We start from the raw sequence: 21,921 nt of genomic DNA, 5'->3' as shown, positions 1-21,921 counted from the left end.
TTGAACAAAGGCAGGAGAGAAATGCAAAAAAAACGACAGAGTAATGCTGACCGAAATGCAAAAAGGATTAAAACAGTTTAAACTTGCCTTTGCTATGACCATCAATAAGTCTCAGGGCCAAACGCTTAAGTGTGTTGGCATTTTTTTACCTGAGCCTGCATTTGGACACGGTCAACTTTATGTTGCCTGTTCAAGAGTTGGTGAAAGAACGGACGTAAAATTAAAAATAATTGATGGTCCTCTGCAAGGCGAGCTTAAAAATGATGGAAAGATCTACACAAGAAATGTGTACAAAGAGATCTTTGACATGTGAATTAACATTTTATTATTTAAATCACCTATATTTATTGAGCTAGCGGTGGCTCTTAAGAAATGTACTGCCAGTGGTTTCCTTCATTGCACTCTACTTTAAGCAATTAAGCAAGTAGAAGGGGGAAACCCGTGGGGCAGTAAGTAAAGGGGCGTCCTCGCCGCCTGCCCTGGGTAATTCAGACACCTTTGCACAAATCATTTTAATTACAATTTATAATATCTAGAACAGCGGTCATTTCGTATGACCACCGGGCTTTCTAGTATGTCATATTTGCAAACTTATTTGACCCATACAGGGTGTTACCTAGTCACTCCCAACTTCAGGAGTGTCTACCGTTTCTTCTGTACAGACCTACTGTGACCTACTGAGGTTCCAGCTTCTGCTAGGTGACCCCTGGGCTCAGGTAACCCTGTCTCCCTTTTCTGTCCACCCCTCTAGCATAGGGGCGGCTTCCTGCTACTCTTCCCTATTGGATTCTTGGCAAGCTTGAGGTGGGGAGGCAGCATTTCATAAAGGTACAGGGTGCAGGCGTCTTAGGTGGAAGGCCCCCAAAGCCAAGTGTAAGAGGGAGATTTGGGTGCAGAGAGTTTATGGGAAGTGCTCTCAGCAGCAGTTCACTGTGAGAGAGTAAGGGAAGAGGCTGGCAGAGGGAGATGTTTGCAATGCAACATGGATGCAACAAAAGAAAGCCGGTCCTGCATCTGGTGGAGCACTGAAACCAGCACGGCCCTGTTGTCCCGGGTGGAGGCCAGGGCTGGTTTCTGTACTCTGCACCCTTCCTGCTCGGCTGAGTTGGACAAGCCCCTCTGGATGAGGCTACTCCCTGCACATGGGGTTGTTCCTGGGGAGGGGGAGCCTGGCCATAGGTGTGCACTGCTTGTTCAAAGCCCAGCTCAGCAACTTACTAGTTACATGGCCTTGACCAGATTCCTTATCTGGGCTTAGTACACATTTGTTTCCTCATCGGTGAACAGGGAAATTGTGAGGATCAAGAGAAGCTGCAGGAGCCACTGTAATCTGTTTGGGTGGGATCCAGGACACTGGGGCTGCCACATTTGTGAGGGGTGGGGCCCTGTGTGATAAAGAGTGATAAAGAGTCTTGTGCCCAGGTGTGGCCTTCTCTCCCACTTCCTGCTCCCCGGCTGGGTAGACCTTGCTCTCACTGGGTCCTCCAGCTCCTGGACAGAATGAGGCAGCTGAGCCAACCTGTTCTTGCAGCCTGCTCGCCTTGCCCTCGCGTCTTCCTCCCAGAAGCACTGGCTGGGTGGGGCTCATGTGGGGGGTGGGTGGGAGTGGGCGCTGGATCCTAGTGGCCTCAGCCCTGCCATGGAGCCATGCCCTGCCCTGAGGTGGTGGTGTTTCAGGCCCTGTGCTGTCTGCCTTTATCCTCAGTGTGCAGTGATGCCTAGAGCCCCCACAGCAAGGGAAGGGTGGAGTGGAGGGGGGTGGGTGTTGAAGGGTACAGCAGCGCCCAGACCTCCTCAGGGTCCTGCTGATACACAGCAGGACTTGATGTGAATCACAAAAGGTCCCTTGGGGAGGACACAGCCCCATGGTGCTCAGTGCAGCCAACGGTGTCTTCCTGTAAACTAGAAAAAGGCCCTGGTCCTCCCTGTGCCCTCGAGGTGCCCTCGTGCCCAATTGGCCCAACCCTACAGAGTGACCTCGAATGGCACCTTGCCAACCATGACCGCGCCCTGCTCCTGCCCTTCCTGCCCTGCCAGTTTTCTCAGCACGTACCCAGTCTAGGGTGCACCCTTGGGTTCTGCACATTGTGTGGTTTACGTGCTTGATAATGACAATCGGGTTACGCGCCACAGAGCCTGTCTTCCCACACATCAAACAGCTCTCTCTGCCTCCGAGCCTTACATGTTACTTTCTGTGATGATATTCATAGATTCATTGAGTCCTGGAGCTGCAAGGGCCCCAGAGGTATCACTCATAACTGCTGAGGGCAGGGGGGCCAAGCCTGTTCCCTTGGGGGCAGACCTCCAGACACAGGAGCGCCCCCGCCCGGTGGCGTTTGCCTGTGAGGTTCTTCCATGTGTTTATCCCACTGGCCTCCCCTGCTTTGCTCAGAGCCCTTCGTGGTCACTTGTGTCATCCATGGAGATGGATGACAGCGTCCGGTCCCTAAGCTGTGTCTCTGGAGAGGTGGCGGGAGTCGAGCAGAAGTCAGCATCCAGGTGACTGGGAAATGGATTTAGCTGGAGCTGTTTGATACACCTGGCGACGACCCTCATGACTTTCCTTTAAAAAAGGGATATAACCACAGTTGGCCTTCATTCCTGCAGGGCGACACTTGGCTGGAGCTGAGGAGTGTCTCCCCTAGTGAATTATAGGGGAGGCCTTAACCCCAGTCTTATGAGGGAGAAGAAATTATTTACTCCAGATCCAGGCAGCCTGAGTTTCAATCCTGGTCCCTTATCAGCCATGGGACCTTGAAAAAGTTATTTCTCTGTGCCTCACTTTTGCCATCTGTCAAATAGGATGATAAAATAACAGTATACACCTGACAGGGTTGTTATAAGGATTAAATGAGCAAGTACTTATAGCAGCACCCGGTACGTAATGTATGCTAGCCATGGTAATGACCACAGGTGCGTTCCCCCTGGCTGGAGTAGACGTGTATGTAAAGCTCCCACAAGCATCATTGTATTATTGTTCCAGGGGCGTCTAGATTCCCAGCCATAGGTTGCAGCTGGCCCAAGGAACCCCAAGTCGGGAAAGCCACACTTTGGTCTGAGTCCCCCTCTCCTGAGCAAGGCAATCATTCAGGCTGCCCAGGGCGGTGGGCACAGACTGGGCTCCTGGTCTTACTCTGTCTCTTGAGGGGGGAGGGCACGGTGAACAACCATTTCTGCTGCCTGTCAACGACTCCGAGAGTATGACCGAGATCCCAAAGCAGCCCTGTTCCCTGAATAAGTCATTACGGTCTGTCAACAGCAGAGCCTATCATGGCGTTTCTGGGCATTTTTATTTCCAGTCTGACTCCTGCCTTGGGTAATGAATTCCATGAGCTTACCACCCACCAAGCGAAGTCAGGTTTTCTTCTTTTAGTCCTAAACATGATTCTTTCAAGCTTTAAGCGGAGCTCCCTGGTTCTGGTTTAGGATCTGATGAGTGAGTTCATAGCTACCCTCACCATAACATTCATGATCAAACAGATGTTATCCCTTCTTAGCCTTTATCTTTCCCGACAGAAGAGCCCTCGATGTCTCACTCCATTTTTTCACACCCGCTTCCCCTTTCCTTGACAGCGTGGGCTGGGACTCTTCTCGTCCCCACTGTCCTTCAGTTGTAGTAAACACAAGGACAGGAGTCCCTTCCAACCACAACCTCCCCGCTCCCCACCCACACCATGCTCTACTATACAGTGTGTCCGTAAAGTCATGGTGCACTTTTGATCGGTCATAGGAAAGCAACAAAAGACTATAGAAATGTGAAATCTGCACCAAATAAAAGGAAAACTCTCCCAGTTTCATACCTAATTCAGTGCGGTTTGATGTGGGCTCACGCACAGATTTTTTAGGGCTCCTTAGGTAGCTATCCCGTATAGCCTTTACAGACTCGTCACTGACTGATGGCCTACAGAACAGGGTTTCTCCACCAAACTGCCGGTTTCCTTCAACTGCTTATCCCACCGAATAATGTTATTCCTATGTGGTGGCGCTTTGTTATAAACGTGCTGATATTCACGTTGCACTTTGGTCACGGATTCGAATTTAGCGAGCCACAGAACACACTGAACTTTCCTGTGTACTGTACACATCTCGGCTGGCATGGCCGTGGGCTGCTCCGCTGTATACACGGTGTTACGTCATCATCTGCGCATGTGCACATGCTGCCACATCATCCTACAGAAACTAGGAGGGTTTTCCTTTTATTTGGTGCAGATTTCTATCATCTTTTGTTGCTTTCCTGTGACCGGTCAAAAGTGTACCATGACTTTATGGACACACTGTACTTGGTAGTACTTCCAAGTGCCAAATGAGAATTGCAATTCAATATATGCAAATTGCAGCCATTTTGTTGAAAAGAACTGGGAAAAGAGGGGACTGGGAGTTGGGGAAAGAGTGGAAAAGCAGTAGGCAGAACTCAAGAAAAGGGTTTTACATCAAGGTGTGGTCACAGTAAGGGAAGGTGAGGTGTTAGAGTTCAGACTCAGAACTTTGCCCGCAGGTGCCACACACAGCTGTGCAGAATGGGTCCTACCCACGGATGCCCTCCAAGGTGGCAGGTGGGGGCTGGAATCCTGTCCCCACCCACTCACCGTGGGTGCTGGGCTGCCTCAGCCAGAGGGTGTAACCTTTGCCTTATTTGCATAAAGACACCTGGTGGAACAGCAGAAGTCCTGCCCATTCCCATGTTGGTCAGTATTAGGGGGCAGGAAAGGCAGGAAAACCCAGGTCAGAGCTAGGCACCGGGTCTTGACGTACTCTGCTAGAAAGTCTTCATAGTCATTATGCAGTGAATATTTATTGAGCATCTACTACGTGCGCAGTGACCTTTTTGAGAAGATAGTGGTGGAGAAGAAAGACATAGTTCCTGCTCTGCTGGAGGTTCCGTTTTACAGGGGGAAACAAATGAACAAGGTAAATTTCGACACCACAAGCACCATAATGATCTATGTAGATTGAAGGGTTGGCAAACTATGGCCCTTGGGCCAACTCTGGTCCTTTTTGGGGTCTATTTTTGTAAGGTCCGTGAGCTAAAGAATGATATATATATATATATATATATACACACACACACACACACACACACACACACACACACATACACACACATACATATATATATATATATATATATATTTTTTTTTTTTACAGAGTCAGAGAGAGGGATAGATACGGACAGACAGACAGGAACAGAGAGAGATGAGAAGCATCAATCATCAGTTTTTCGTTGCGACACCTTAGTTGTTCATTGATTGCTTTCTCATATGTGCCTTGACCATGGGCCTTCAGCGGACCGAGTAACCCCTTGCTTGAGCCAGCGACCTTGGTCCAAGCTGGTGAGCTTTGCTCAAACCAGATGAGCCCGCGCTCAAGCTGGTGACCTCGGGGTCTCGAACCTGGTCCTTCGCATCCCAGTCTAACGCTCTATCCACTGCGCCACCGCCTGGTCAGGCTGATTTTTATATTTTTAATTTTATTTATTTATTTATTTATTTATTTATTTATTTATTTATTTCAGAGACAGAGGGAGAGTCAGAGAGAGGGATAGATAGGAACAGACAGGAACGGAAAGAGATGAGAAGCATCAATCATCAGTTTTTCATTGCGACACCTTAGCTGTTCATTAATTGCTTTCTCATATGTGCCTTGACCATGGGCCTTCAGCAGACTGAGTAACCCCTTGCTCGCCACCTTGGGTCCAAGCTGGTGAGCTTTTTGCTCACACCAGATGAGCCCGCGCTCAAGCTGGCGATCTCGGGGTCTCGAACCTGGGTCCTTCCGCATTCCAGTCCGACACTCTATCCACTGCGCCACCGCCTGGTCAGGCTGATTTTTATATTTTTAAAGGGTTGTAAAACAAAACAAACCCTTAGGATGCATGCAAGCCTAATTATGTACTACTTTGAAAAGTTTGCCAAGCCTGGTCTAGATAGAGACTTGAGGTGGTAGGTGGTCTAGAGAGCTGGTTGCCTCCCCAACCCCCACCTGCAACTCCCACATACATGGTGGCAGCCTGGAGATTTGGGTGGGGCGGGGCCTTAACTGCCTGAGCATAATCAGGGTTTTATCAGCAGTGACTGGTTCAGGGTCACGCCAGTCAGCACATGGGATCTCCTGGGCTAAGTTTGAGTATCAGAGGACAAGAAACCCTCCCTTTCTGGATGGGGTGGGATATGGAGATGAGGCCAGGGAGTGCCGCAGCCATTTTGCTAATGTGCAGGAAGTCAGCACGAGGTTAAGCTGGCCCTTTAAACTGGGGAGCATCCAGAGAATGACAGAGGAAAAGAGTCCAGGGCCCTGACCGTACCCAGGCTGGAGCCTGATTTGCTTCTGGACTTAGTTCCACAAGCCAACAAACTCTCTGTAATGTTTAACCCAGTTTGGATTCCTTGTTTCTTTAGAATAAAAACATCCTAACTGATTATAGATGGTCAAGGAAAAAGGAGGTGAGGTTTGAGCTGAGACATGAATGATAGTCAAGATCTGAAAAGAGAACCTTCCAAGCAGAGGAAAAGGCACGTGCAGATGCACCTAGGTGGGCATGAGCCAGGCACATTGAAAAACAGGAGGGAGCCCTGGCCGGATAGCTCGGTTGGCTAGAGCGTTGTCTGGATATGCAAAGGTTGCGGGTTCGATCCCCAGTCAGGGCACATACAGGAACAGATCGATGCTTCTGTCTCTTTCTCCCTTCCTCTACCCCACCCCCCAAAAAGCAGAAGGATCAGTGAGTTGTGGGAACAATGGATCTGATGGAGTACAAAAGCGGGCTGGGTCTTGGTGGCCAAGAAGAGGAGCTTAGATTTTTCTATAAATCCAACAGGAAGTCATTGTTTTTAGAATTTTTAAACCCGTTTTAATTTCAACACAGCAGTACAATGCACACAGCTTAAGAGCAGTTTGACGAGTTTCGACATCTACACACACATATATCTCCATCCCTCAGATCAAGAATGTTTTTAGCACCCACAAGCCATATACATTCATTTTATATTTTCTAGGAGCCGCATTCAAACAAGTAAAAAAAAAACATGCGAAGTTAATGTTAGTAATGTATTTAATGCAACAGAGCCAAATACTGTTTCACCGTGTAAGTCACTGTTAAGGATGTTAATGGGCTATTCCATCTCTTCCTGACTTAGTCTCTGAAACCCAGTGTGCACGTCAGGCTGATCGTACACCTCGGTTTGGACCGGCCACATTACAGTGCTCCATAGTCACCTGTGGCCAGTGGCTCCTCTATGGACAGGGCAGGTCTAGTGAGTAAGGTGTGATCAATGTAAATTAACCAAATCGGGGTCCATTGATCAGAATGGAAGTCTGGCAGAATGTGAGTTGCTGATCTTATCTCTAGTACCAACTTCAAACTTTCATTTAATGAATTATATTATTGACTATACTTCCGATGCTGCCAGGTGGGAACTGGAAACATCAGGGGGAAGCACTTTGTAAAGTACACGATTGTCTAACCACAACGCTGCACACCTAAAACGAATACAAAACAATATTCAATGTAAACTGTAATTGAAAATAAATTTTTTTTAGAATTATTTTAATTTTATTTATTCATTTCAGAGGAGAGAGATAGAGAGAGAGAAGGTAGGGAAGGAGCAGGAAGCATCAACTCCCATATGTGCCTTGACCAGGCAAACCCAGGGTTTCAAACCAGCGACCTCAGCGTTCCAGGTCAAGGCTTTATCCACTGCACCACCACAGGTCAGGCAAAATTTTTTTTAAGTGAAAATAGGTCCCCACCCAGTCTTGGTTCCCTATCTCTGTATCCTTTAAGGTCCTAGATTACCCAATACAGAATTTTCCTACTACAAGGAGTTTCATTCCGTGTGGGCTCTCTTATGAATGGAGTTGCCGTGCTGCACACTCGTAGGCAAGCATGAACGTCAGAATGACAGGTTCCTCACGTGACCAATGCAGGCATACCTTCTTTTGATGCACTGTTTTACCAATTGAAGGCAGGACCCTCCACCAGCAAAAAGATTACAACTCTCTTTACTGCAACACTCGCTTTACTACGGAAACTGTGGTATCTCCAAGGTGTATATGTAATTCGCCAATTTCACCCTTGAGTTATCTCAGACTTTTCAGATGCAAGTCATTCTACCTACATCTGTAGGTTCCCAGCCTGGCTGGATATCTGAATTACTTCAGAGTATTTAAAACAACACAACGTGCCTTCAGGACCTCCTGAATCCTCCTAATCCAGAGAGACACTCCATGGTGTACGTTTTTAAAAAGCTCAGCAAATGACTGTGGTGGGCATTCAGCTTTGGGAACCCCTGAGTGTCATCCGAGTTGCTGAACAGGTCAGAGACTTCAGCTGGCACCTTGGCAGAGACACAGTGAGTCCCGGAGTGCCAAATGCCCTAGGAGCAAAACTTTTAACAAAGTCATTGTGGCCATGGGAGGGCTGGATGTTTTTGTTTCCTCGGGGCCAGGGTGATGGCAGTGGCTGAAGGTGGAGGCCTCAGAGGTCCCCTTGGGTGTAGCCTACTTTAGGCAAGCAGAGTCTAGCCCATGGGACAGGAAGCAGTGTCTCTGGCTGGTGACCCTTACAAGAGGAGACAGAGAAGGCTACAGGCCTGGAGTTAGCCTAAGGGGTGTAAGGAGGAAATCCACAGGTGGAAACCCACCCACATTCCCCTCATTGTTTTTACCACTGGTACTGGCCTTCTTGGCTGTGAGTTAGTGTAATCCTTCTTCACCCATAGGTGTATAATGGCCAGCTAACCTGTGTTCCAAGGGACAATTAGAAAGGGCAATGGCTAAGGCAAAACAAAACAAAAACAAAAAAATTCATCCTTCTGGATTTTATTTTATTTGCTGTGTGTGCCCTGGGCACCAGGATCATAAAACAGGCGCAATAGCCTTCCTTGGATGTGTTTCAAGGGACCTGGATTTGCGGTCAGGACCTGAGTTCTAGTCCCAACGCTCTCACTAACAGCTGTGTCGCTGGAGTGTATGATCTGACTTATCTGAGCCTCACTTTCCCCACATGAGTAATAATACCTGTCCTGTAGTGTTTGCCGGGTAAAATCTCGCACGTGAAAGCAATTTGGAAACCAGCGCACTACACAAATGTAGGACGTTAACGCTCATAGTAAAGAAGCTGGCGCAGGGCATGGAACAGAGGGAGGAATCCTTCCCGGGCTTCTCAGTTCAGGAAGCGCGTTTCCTCCCCTCTGCCCTCCTCCCTTTCTGCCTTTGCCCCCTCACCGGCCAGGGTGTGTGCCTTAGAACAGGAAGCGCTCTGATCCAAATCAGTGGATAAATGAGCGCGCTCCTGGTATTTTGGTCCTTGATGCACCCCTGTCTCGGGCTTCTGGGAAAGCAGCGCCCTCGCGAAGGCGCTAGGTCAGGTCTCCGTAAATGTTTCCAGTGGCAATTCCTCCGCCGTCCGGCAGGTTCCCATTGGCTCTGGAGCCCCTGGGCGTGTATCTCATTGGCTGGCTGATGCTGATGAGGAGAGACGGCTACTCTTCGGTTCACAGCCTAGAAGCCCTTGGGGCAGCGTGGGCCCTTGCTGCCCCGTGTCGGTGCTGCTGTGGGAGTGCCCTCGCCTTCCACCACGCGCTCGGTTCCTGCAGCTACTACTCTTCTAATCCTGCCTGATCCTAGTCCCAGACCCACAACCTCCGCTCATCGCCTCCTTGGGAAGCCCTCCCGGTCTAGCCCGGCCATCACTAGTACTTTAATAGACATCTTTCTGGTTCCCGATCAGCGGCAGAGCACTTCCCGAGCCACGCACGCGAGCTGTGCCTTTGTCATTTCCTCAGGCTCCACATCAGCCGCGTAAAATGTTTAGGCTCCTTTTAAACTCCTCCCCTCACCCCCAAACACGCAGGTTGGATGCAGGGGGTCTCCCGGATGTGTCCCGCAGAACGCAGGGGTTAAATGCAGCTGGGCCCCAGTGAAAAGTGGAAATTTTTTCATCAGTTACGAAAAGTATTTTCGATCCGCAGGAACAGCACCTACAACTCCTCTGAGCGAGCTTAATTTAGCACCGCCAAGCCCGGAGACCCCGGTGCAGTTAGGTGAGCTTTCCAGCGGCTGCTCCACCCTCCACCCCCTTCCCATCGGACTGTCATTGTTCCCAGGACTCTCGGGAGGCGAACCTTTGGCCTGGCCTGTGTGCTGGGACAACCCCCGCCTTTGGGACCATCTGCAGGCGCAACACCCCTTCCACAATCCTGGCCCGGGAGCTGGAGGGCAGGCTAGTCAGCGCTGCCAATCACCGCGCGGTGCACGTGCCGCACGTATCCGCATCCAGCCCCATTAGGGCTAGGCGGGGTCCCGGGAGAACTGGAGGTGCGCCGGCGGGGGGTGCTCAAGGGGCGGGAGGTGTGACCATGTGCGGGGTGGGGGGTTCTTGAGGGTCTGAGGAATGTGAGCGTGCTCAGGGTCTGGGGGTTCTATGGTGAGCAGGGTTTAGAGAGGGTGTGAACGCACCGGGACCACAGGGGGTGTTTAAGGGTCTTATGAGGCACGGGAGATCCACCAAGGGTACCCCGGGGCCCACTGGAGGGTCTGCCGCCTCCCTTGCTGATTAGGGGAGCGCGGGGAACCTCCCCAGTGCCCGCCAGTCTCTGTCCCTGTCTCTCACTATAATCGGGGCCACAGATAGGGAGGGACAGGCTGGTGACCTGCCTGTCACCTGACAGCTTAGCCCAGGGCAGGAGGGCAGGGAGAGGGGACCTCAAATGTTGGGCCCAGCGCACCTGCTTAGGAGAAAGCAGATCGTCTTTGGCACCTTCTTCACCACTACTCCCCTCACTCTCCCTTCCCTGCAAAGAGTGTTTTTTAAAATTTTCTGGTTGTGAATTTCAAACACAGAACCATCAAAGTGTAAGCCAAAGGGCAGAAGCCAATCGGGGTTGTCCAACGGGACTTGACCCTGCGCAGAAAGTCAGAGAAGGGGCACCACCGGTAAGAGACCAGACGTGTTGATGGCCCCCAGTGATAGGGGTTCCGGGCTGCTGGTTAATGAACGAGGCAAATTAGGAAGACACAGGGCCAGCATGTTCATACACAGCGACATCTTCATTCTGGGGTGTACTGTTTGGGCTCCGGAAACTTCAATGTCTCCCAATGGAAGCCAGCTGGATGGAGCTGTACCTCTCTGTGAGTCCCGTCCTTACAAGTTTGTAACAACTTCTGTAAGAGGAGCTTCTTTAAAGTGTGGGGAGCATTTGGGTTCCTCCAACTCCACATTGTCCCCTTTGATGTGTGGTGACGCCAGGCTTAGCAGGGACCAGCTACGGGGACCTAGAGATCAAACACCACTCCAAGTTCACCTCCACCAGGACAGAGGTATTAGAGGGCAGATTGAAATACTCTAGAAAGGATTTCAAAATTTTCCATTTCCTGCTGTTTTTTTTTTTTTGTAAGTTAATACAGTACATATTTTTCCAATGTCTCATTTACTTCTCTCTGCCTATGAAAATTATAATGAAAAACCTCAGGGTAAAGTGCTTTGCATCACTTTATTGAGTCCTCCCAACAACTCTATTAGGTGGGCATTATTCTTACTTTACAGATGAGGAATTGGAGGCCTGCTGACCCCGGTCACATGCTGACGGATGGAAAGCCTTCCTTCTGGGGCCCCTCCTTCACCAGAAGTTGACTGGGTGAGTCAAACCATGCAGAACCACAACAGTGCCTGGCCCAGGGTAACCGCACAGCGAAAGGTCAGCCATTCTTCTAATTACTGTTCTTACTACACGTAAGAAATGTAAAAGTTCTTTTCTCCATGGAGGTGGTGAGTTCTCCAACAGCCCTGTGCAGCAGACCTTGGTGCATTCTTTCAGAAATGTTTGCTGGTCTCTGGTTAGAACCATCTCCAAAAGGGGTGGGGCGTGGAGCTCCTGAACAAGTTGCATGTTTCCCCCCACCCCAGGTTTACTCTCAGACTTGATCTGCTCCTCTTTCCCAACTGGAGACCCTTATCAAAAACATGCTGTTCAGCTCTCTGCTAGGTGCTTTGATGTCTGTGAGTTTAGAAGGGAATGGAGTGTGTGTGTGTGTGTGTGTGTGTGTGTGTGTGTTTGCATTTTTCCGAAGCTAGAAATGGGGAGGCAGTCAGACAGACTCCCGCATGCGCCCGACCGGGATCCACCCAGCATGCCCACTAGGGGGCGATGCTCTGCCCCTCTGGGGCGTCGCTCTGTTGCATCCAGAGCCATTCTAGTGCCTGAGGCAGAGGCCACAGAGCCATCCTCAGTGCCCGGGCCATCTTTGCTCCAATGGAGCCTGTGTGTGTGTTTTAATGACATGGATAAGGTGACTCCATCTTAAAATTTCACAGAGCAAATCCACATTATTTACTTAAAAAAAAGGGTGCCACTTTTGGGGTAGGGAGTGTCATCCTGAGAGCCCTGCTAAGTGAAGAGCTCTACTGGGAACAGTCTGAGGCAGGGCGTCCTGCAGACCTGAGCCCTGGGAGACCCAGGAGGGCAGCAGTTAGGCTGGCCTCCCTGGTGGGCTGCTAGCAGGACAGGACAGGGAGGGGGAGGAGCCACAGGAGCACAGATAACTGAGGTCACCACGGCAAAGCCCCAAAAAGAGCATCTCTAGTCAAAGCCTGGTGGGAGGTCAGGCACAGTCAGGCTTTGCTCTTAAAATACACAAAATAGAAGCAGGTATAAAGGAGTAATACATGGTGATAATGAGGATAATGACAAATGGTATTTGCTGGATACTTACAGTACTATGTTCTAGGCACTGTGCTAGGGGCTTCATGTGCTTTTCTATCATTCATCCCAGTGAAGGAGGTTGTTATGATTGTTCCCACTTCCTAGTCAGGGAAGCAGCTGCAGGAGGCGGTTAAATCACCTAGTGTTACCCAGCTGGTCAGTGGCCCGGTTAGGACCCCCGTTCATGGCGTGTAACTCGGCCACGTGGTGATGGAAGGGTTTTTTGTTTTTTTTTGGATTGAGTTCCCCCAGTGGCAGTTTACAAGTCCTTGTCACTGGGGGAAGTTAGAGACTTCTTGGTCTGCGTCCACTGAGGAGAAGACACTTTTGAGAAGGAGTCGGTTTCATCGGTGGGAGGGGAGAATGGGTAAGGGTCAGGTGGCCCAGCAGGGATCTGTGAGAGGATTCCGGGCAAATGGCACGTTGGAGAGGTGGGAGCAAAAGCGCCTTCCAGTGGTGGGTGTTCAGGGAGAAATGAGAGAGGTGGGGTCTTCGCCTATCCTTTGTGTGTTGAGGTCCTAACCCCCAGTACCTCAGCACGTGACCTTATTTGGAAATGAGGTGTAATTTGCAGCTGTAAATAGCTACGTTAGAATTAACTGCAGTGAGGCCCTGGCCGGTTGGCTCAGCGGTAGAGCGTCGGCCTAGCGTGCGGAGGACCCGGGTTCGATTCCGGCCAGGGCACACAGGAGAAGCGCCCATTTGCTTCTCCACCCCTCCGCCGCGCTTTCCTCTCTGTCTCTCTCTTCCCCTCCTGCAGCCAAGGCTCCATTGGAGCAAAGATGGCCCGGGCGCTGGGGATGGCTCTGTGGCCTCTGCCTCAGGCGCTAGAGTGGCTCTGGTCGCAACATGGCGACGCCCAGGATGGGCAGAGCATCGCTCCCTGGTGGGCAGAGCGTCGCCCCTGGTGGGCGTGCCGGGTGGATCCCGGTCGGGCGCATGCAGGAGTCTGTCTGACTGTCTCTCCCTGTTTCCAGCTTCAGAAAAATGAAAAAAAAAAAAAAAAAAAAAGAATTAACTGCAGTGGAGTAGGGGGACCCTCATTCACGATGGCTGGTGTCCTAAGCAGGAGAGATCTGAATACAGGCAAGCACATGGAAGAACGCCGTGTGAACATGAAGACAGTGGTTGGGGTGATATGTCTATAAACCAGGGGGACCAAAGGTCACCAGCAAACCGCCAGGCACTCTGAAAGATGCCTGGGATCGGTTGTGCCTGGCAGTCCTCAGATGGAACCGGCCTGCCGACACCTCGATCTCAGACTGGCCTCTGGAGCAGGGCCATGGATGTTTCTGCCAGGTAAGCCTCTCGGTCTGTGTACTTGGCTGCAACAGCCTAGCAAAGTCCCGCACACGGCTGCATGGCCGGCGGCCACCCTGGCCGCGGCACAGCCCTGGTTTTATGTAGAATCACCTCCCCTCTCTCTCTCTGACAGAATGATGCGTGTGCATAGCTTAGAAAGTGGAGTGGAATAACTATATAAAAATTGCAATGAAAAAATATAAATCACCCCCATCCTTTGTCCGCTGGGCTCTTCCCAGATGGAACTACTCTCAGCTCTATATTAACCTCGATTTTTCTAAATAACCTGCTTATGTGGGTATTTCTTGATTCGTCAGTTTTGAACATTGCCTCTTGACCTCCAACCATGGTAGCTGAGTAGTTCCTCTGCCCCCACCGTGTCTCTGTATCACAGGATGGGTTGACTAGTGGTCACATTATTAGGACTAGACCAGTGGTCGGCAAACCCATCAGTCAACAGAGCCAAATATCAACAGTACAACGATTGAAGTTTCTTTTGAGAGCCAAATTTTCTAAACTTAAACTATACAGGTAGGTACATTCCTTATTGAGGTAGCGCCCGAACGTGGTATTTTGTGGAAGAGCCACACTCAAGGGGCCAAAGAGCCGCATGTGGCTCGCGAGCCGCGGTTTGCCGACTACTGGGCTAGACAAATGCTGCGGGCCTCTGAGCCAGCAGGTGCCCTAGGCCACACCCCGCTCTCCTACAACCCTTTTCTCCCCTACAGTTAATAACAGCTTTGTTTTCTTCCTGTGTCCGAGTTCCCCTGCACCTGTATGTTCCCCAGACGATCTACCGGCTCTGCCACACCACGTCCACACTGTGTTTCCAGCCTGTGACCTTCATTCTTTCCCCGAGAGTGCCCTCTGGCCTCCTGCTCCAGTGTGGATAGGTGGCTTAGGTCATGGAACAGCCCAGGTCCTGGGATGGAGGAGAAGCTGTCTTAGATCATTGACTAGTTTTCTGGTTTTCACCTTTGGGGCAAAGTGTCTTTCTTTTTGTTCCATAAAGGCCACCAGGACAGGCAGGTGCACTCTGGTGGTTCTGGGGGACTGGCTAGCCACCGCCCATCTTACCTGCGTGCAGAGGGTGATAATTCTGAACTGAGCATGGTAGTCACCCATCACCCACTGAGCGAGGTCTGAATGTAGGAAAGGCATTGTCCAGGGTTGTGAATGACTGGAGAACCTGTAATTTCTAAACTCACTCCTGTGGAAACTGATGTTTTTGTCAGTTGAGGGTTTTCAGGGGGAAAAGGTGGAGATTTGCTGGAAGTTTCTTGTAGGAGATGTAGAGTGGGCAAAGTGGAAGGTGCATTTTCTCCACCTGTGCATAGAATCAGCACAGTTGGGTCATGTGGGGCTTAGGGGCCCTCGGGCATGAACACAGCGCTCTGGCCTGGAGCCTGACACCATCACCACAGGCACTGCCCATTAGCAATAGTGGTCCCAAGACTCCTGTTGGGGGCTTGGGTGCTATGGACCTCAGCCAGAGAAGCCAGGGCAGAAGGACCCAGTAATGACTGGGAATAATTGGGGGACCCTTTTGAGGACTCCCTGAGAGACCCATGGAGACATTATAGGGGTGGAGCTGAGGGCCTGCATTCATCTGGGTCTCCAGGACCATTGAGATCTAAAGTAGCCATCTAAAAGGGGCCTTATTTCTATCCCAGGTTGCCAAAAACTGGGTGTGCATGCTTGTTTTCTTCAGAATGGTTCGTGGAGACAGGCAGGGTATTTTTATCCTTATTTTGTGGATGGGGAATCAAAGTATCAGAGAGGCTATGTCCTTAAGTGACAGAGATGGAATTAGACTGCTAGTCTGGGCTTTTCCACTCCCACTGAATGTGAAACTCAAGTTGCCGGCAGGTAACAAGGGACGTAACAGTCCCATTGTGCAATTTACTGGTCCTTGCTATGAAGTATTTATTTCATTTGGGATACACAGTCTTGTTCACAGTTCAAGAGGAACAAGAATAAACCAGAGCACTCCCTGAACTGAGATAAACTTCATGGAGACAGATCAAGTCTGCCCTTTGCAACATTACATCCCCTGGCACATTGTGGGTATGCAGTAATTATTTATTGGATAAATGAATGAACCCTGGGGATGATGAGAGACCTGGAAACCAAGTCATTTAGGAGGTAGTCAGAGAAACAAAAAGCGTTAAGGTAGAAAAGCCAGGAGAACTGTTTTCAACTATGAAAAGAAGTCGTCCCACGTTGAGTGGGTTCCTATAAGCTACCACTTCCACACCTGACAGCAGAGAAAGCCAGGGAAGAAAGCAAGAGACACTGGGTGCAGCTGAGACAAGGGGTTGTAGATGACCGCACCCACCCACCATGCACCTCGTTACCATAGCAACAGCTGGAGCAGAAAGAGGATGTGAGGCATAATGTCCCATACACAAATCCAACCTCACCAGGGGTACCTCCCCCATTAGTGCTAACAGCGCCAGGAAGCAGAGTTCTCTCTGATCTTCCTCTTGAGGGCCCGTGGTGTTGCCTCTGCATACCATACAGAGCTCAGCGTGGTGAGTGAGGGTGCCTCTCACCAGCCTGCGGACCCTCTCCAACGCGGCTAATCTCCATAGCCCAGTACCCTCTGTTGCAACCTTTGTCTTTGAGTTGGTTGCGTGTGCCATATTGCTTTCCCTTTGTTGGGGAGTCAACTTCGTTTTCCTTTAGTTGCAGAAATATGGGGACCAGTGCAGTACTCTCTTGCACCCCAGTCAGCTTCCCTGGCAGCTGGAAGAGAGACCAAGGTGTCTTCTTGCTGACAGTTACAGTCTGGCCACGCCCACTGCGCCCCCAGCGCTGAGGTCAGAGCATGAATAGCAGACCTGTGGTGCAGCACCGGAGAGATTGAGGGACTGCTTTATCCAGACAGGGGCTGCATTCCCTGCGATGCTTCTCATCACAGGGACGTGGATGGAAATTTCCTACATTCGGGTCTCTTCAGGCAAGATTGAATTTGTTGCTTTAATGGGAAACTCTTTACTGGTCTTGGGAACCCCATTCTTGCTGTTTCTAATCACTGTTGGATTCTTTTTATTTTTATTTTTCCCTCACTCTGGTCCTGCTCACACCAGGCGAGCTAGGAGTTCTTTCTTTCTTTCTTTCTTTCTTTCTTTCTTTCTTTCTTTCTTTCTTTCTTTCTTTCTTTCTTTCTTTCTTTCTTTCTTTTTTTCTTTTCTTTTTTTTTACAGAGACAGAGTCAGAGGGAGGGATAGATAGGGACAGACAGACAAGAATGGAGAGGGATGAGAAGCATCAACCATCAGTTTTTCGTTGTGACACCTTAGTTCAGGGGTTGGGAACCTATGGCTTGTGAGCCAGATGTGGCTCTTTTGATGGCTGCATCTGGCTCGCAGACAAATCTTTAAAAAAAAAATGTTAAAAATATAAAACATTCTCATGTATTAGAGTCCATTCATTTCCTACCACTCGTGTTCATGGTTGCGGGTGGCTAGAGCCAATCACAGCTGTCCTCCGGGACAACACCAAATTTTTATTGGATAATGCGTAAAGCACATGGGTCATTGTATGGCTCTCACGAATTACATTTTAAAATATGTGGCATTCATGGCTCTCTCAGCCAAAGAGGTTCCCGACCCCTGCCTTAGTTGTTCATTGATTGCTTTCTCATATGTGCCTTGACCGTGGGCCTTCAGCAGACTGAGTAACCCCTTGCTCGAGCCAGTGACCTTGGGTCCAAGCTGGTGAGTTTTGCTCAAACCAGATGAGCCCACGCGCAAGCTGGCGACCTCGGGGTCTTGAACCTGGGTTCTCCACATCCCAGTCCAATGCTCTATCCACTGTGCTACCACCTGGTCAGGCCACTGTTGGATTCTAATCTTTATATTTATGGGTGTGTTTTGCTTCACTCATGGCTCCTAAGTGCATCTTTACTGAGTTTCTTTGGACAAGGGAAAGTTGTCTCTCTTCCTGACTGCTTGTGATTTTCCGTGACCCCTGTTTGGAGTTCATAATTACACAACCTCGGGGGATTGCAGAGGTTAAGGGTAAGCAGTAGCCCACAGGCTCAGGACATGGTTGGGCTCTGGGAATTCTGGAAATAAAGCCCATGATGGAGACTTACAAAACCTTGATAAGCCTGTGTTGTGGGCTTGGGTGACCTGGTCCTCCAAAGATTGAGTAGTACTGTGAGGCTGGCTTTTGGCCTTAGGAACCATCATGCACAGGGGCTTTGAGAATGAATGGAAAGTTGCTGGTCATAACCTCCCAGGCCCTAGATATGCATTCTGGCCATGCAGTTGGGAATTGTCCCACAGGGCTTTAGAGAAAACAGCTGAACCTGTCCCTGATTTGCATCAATTAGTTTGGATTCAGCTTATGCAACAATACAGGTTAAACAAGATACATTCCATTGCTTTCCATGGCATAGTAGAGTTACATCATGTTGGCTGCTGCATCATCAGGGACCCAGGCTCGTCTGCCCTGCTCACACTGTGTGCAATAGTCCAGACTGACTACTGGAGCTCCAGCCATTATCTGACTTCTAAGCAGCAGGACAGAGGAAAGGGAGAAGGGCTATCCCTTCTTTTAAAGAGACTTGCTGAAAGAATGCTATTCTACTTTTGCTTATAATTTATTGGCTAGGAGTTAATGGCCAGGCCACGTTGAAGGGAGGCTGGGGAAATTAATCTTTTAGCAGGGTGCAGGGCTATTCCGAATGAATTTGAGGCTCTGTTACTAAGGGGGTGAAGCAGCATTGCTGTTGAGTTGGGTAAGCAGCTAGCTGTCTCACTCAGAGAAATCTGGATTTAGTAGCTGTGAAATAGGGTATGGAAATGGTAATTCACTTAACTCTCCATGTGACCCTGGGCAGGTCACTTTACTTCTTTGAGCTTCAGTATCTTCAATCAAAACAAAAACAAAGTTAGACTTCATGACCTATAGCTGGGGCTGTTAAACCAGGTCCTTGGAGGCACCTCAGAAGTCAGCAGGAACAACATGAGCTGAGACAGGAGACGACCTGGGCCAGATCTGACCCTCTCACTTTTTTGATTTGATCTGTTTTGTTATGTCACTCAGACCTCAGCAGCTCTCATGCTCCATGGCCAGGGGAGAAACTTCAGGAACATTGGCGGAGAGGTTCTGGGTTACTGAGAGAAGCAAATTTGGACAGGTTACATAGGTTCAGGTTTCTGTGGTTCAGGAGAGAGAGGGACACATTTCTGTAAACCTGGAAATCCAGGAAGGTGTTAGAACAAAAGCTTGGTCATACTTTGATGATTTTGTAGATAATCAGACATAGTTTTCTAGACTCGAGGACACTAGAGTATGTTCCCTCGGGGCTGGGGTGGAGAGAAAACAAACTTCAGAATATGATCCAGGCTTGTTTCCTTGCTCTGCCACTTGCTGCTTGTGACTCAGTCTCACTGAGCCTCCATTTGCTCGTCTATAAAATGAGAATAATAAGGTCTACTCTGAGGCCTGCTGAGACAATGAAATGTGCTCAAGTATGTAAAGGTTAGTCTATTGCAGTGTCCCCTGCTCCTCAGAGGTTCCCACACGACCTGGGGGGTTGCGGTTTCCCAAGGCTCAAGATAAAGATGATGGAGTTGGGACTCGGGAGCATTTTCCTGAGCGGCAGTGTCTGGGGCTTGGTATTCTTATGATGTGTGTACAGCGTCCGCGAGCCAATCGAATCCCACTGCTGCTGTTTCCTTTCTCCTTTGAATCTTCATTGTTCGCCCTCTTTACCATCACTCAAAGACTCTGAAGTCTTCTCCATCTTAAAACAAAACAAAATCCTGCCTACCTCTGGGCAGAGGATCCTCGTTACCCGTGTCTTCCCTCATTCCCAGCCAAGAACCCTGACCTAGCTGTCTACACGGGCTGCCTCGCCTGGCTCCCCACCTCTGCACTCCTGGCTCCCCGAAAGTGGGTCTGGGCCAAGTTTCTCCACCAAATCTGCTCTTGTCAAGGTCACAGACAACCCCAACCACAAACAGGCAGTTTCAGTTTTTCTGTCCTGACCCTCCCTAGTTCCTTTGGCTTCCTGAGATCACCCTCCGCGTTAACAGAGAGCAGTTCAGCACTTGGGTGTGGGTAACACGCTAAGTGCATGTGGTCCCGGTATCTCTGAGGCTCTGCCCCATCTCTGAGGGGCTGTGGGTGTGTGTATGTCTTTAAACTCTTGCTGTTTTCTTCTTCACTTGGCTCCCTCCCCCAGTCCTTTGGCTGTCTCAGCCCCATTCCTGGGGGACAGGGCTACCTGAGCTCTCTCTGATTGCATCGTCCACAGGTATGAACACCCTGTCTTGTCTTCACACCCAAGAACTCCGCTCGCCCAGGGTGAAAGTGACTATTACAAAAGCCTTTGGATGCCTCCAGGGAATTACAGTGTAGCAGAGAAATGGAAGAGCCCCAAGCAGTCCCCACGGTCCTGCGGACTGAGGCCAGTGACCCCGTGGAATCTTCCCAACAGCCTCTCCTCTTGGCCTCTGTTTCCAGCGTTGTTCCTGGAGCTTCCTTGCTCCCTACATAGACTTTCCTCTCGTGTTTCAGCTCCTTTTAGTCCTGAGGCCCATCTCGTAGTCCACCTCTGAGGTGGGCAGGGACGCTGCTGGGCCAATTCAGTTACCTTTTGACTCAACTTCCCCTTTTAGGTGCAGGTGAGTGTGGCTCCAGGGGCTGAGTCTCCGTGACTTACCCAATAGCCCACCCGCAAGACGCCTTCCAAAACCAGACGCAGCCCACCTTTGGCTCTCCACCTTCAGCCACACAAAACATAGGCAGAAATGCCGAAGCCAACTTTCCTTTCACGGAGACAGTGGTTTCGAAGACTGTTCTAGGCTTCCCTGCCAGCCAGCAGTGCCTGTAGAGGGGCGTGGACACCTTGTCTGGAGCAGACTCTCAGGTTGCGGTTTGTCTTGTCTCTCCCATCGGTTTATGTGGCCTGTCGACCCCTCTGACCACACACTTGTGCCTGACCCTGTCCCCAGGGGCTGTTGTCTCGTCACGGTCTGCAGACACCGCCCCCCAGCCCCATGCGTATTCTCTCCGTCTCCTCCCCTTCTGCCTCTTTCTTTGTAAAACATTTTATTTAAAAATTATTTTAGATTTAGCCTGACCAGGTGGTGGCACAGTGGATAGAGCATCCGACTGGGATGTGAAGGACCCAGGTTCGAAACCCCGAGGTCGCTGGCTTGAGCATAGGCTTATTTGGCTTGATCACAGGCTCACCAGCTTGAGTGCAGGGTTGCCAGCTTGAGCGTGGGATCATAGACATGACCCTGTGGTCTCTGGCTTGAGCCCAAAGGTCACTGGCTTGAAGCCCAAGGTCGCTGGCTTGAGCAAGGGGTCACTCGCTCTGCTGTAGCCCCTACCCCCCCATCAAAGCACATATGAGATAGCAATCAATGAACCACTAAGGTGCCATAACAAAGAATTGATGCTTCTCATCTCTCTCCCTTCCTGTCTGTCTATCCTTATCTGTTCCTCTCTCAGACTCTCTCTCTGTCTCTGTCAAGAAAAAAATAATAATAATTTCAGATTTATAGAGATCTGTTGCACAACAATGTAACTATGCATACCACTACTGAATTGTACACCCCATGATCAGGATGTTAAGTTTAATGTTATGTTTGTTTTTTTTTAAAACCACAATGAGAAAAAGGATGCTATTCGAAAGCATAGTTAAGACTGTGAAGGAGAAGGGAAGGAAAGGGTCAGGTGGCAAGTTGAAATTCTTAGAGGAACAACTGACAAATCAGTTTAACTCTATTTAACACACACCTCAAAATAATGCCAGACTTACAGAGGAGTTGAAAAGAATGCTAAAAAGAATTCCAGTACACCTGCACCCAGATTCCCCAAATGTCAACCTTTTTTTTTTTTTTTTTCTGAAGCTGGAAACGGGGAGAGACAGACAGACTCCCGCATGCGCCCG

Source organism: Saccopteryx leptura, chromosome 2 (genome assembly GCF_036850995.1).
Source record: "Saccopteryx leptura isolate mSacLep1 chromosome 2, mSacLep1_pri_phased_curated, whole genome shotgun sequence".
NCBI lineage: Eukaryota > Metazoa > Chordata > Mammalia > Chiroptera > Emballonuridae > Saccopteryx > Saccopteryx leptura.
The sequence above is the reverse complement of the archived record's forward strand: the minus strand, read 5'-3'. Positions refer to the sequence as shown.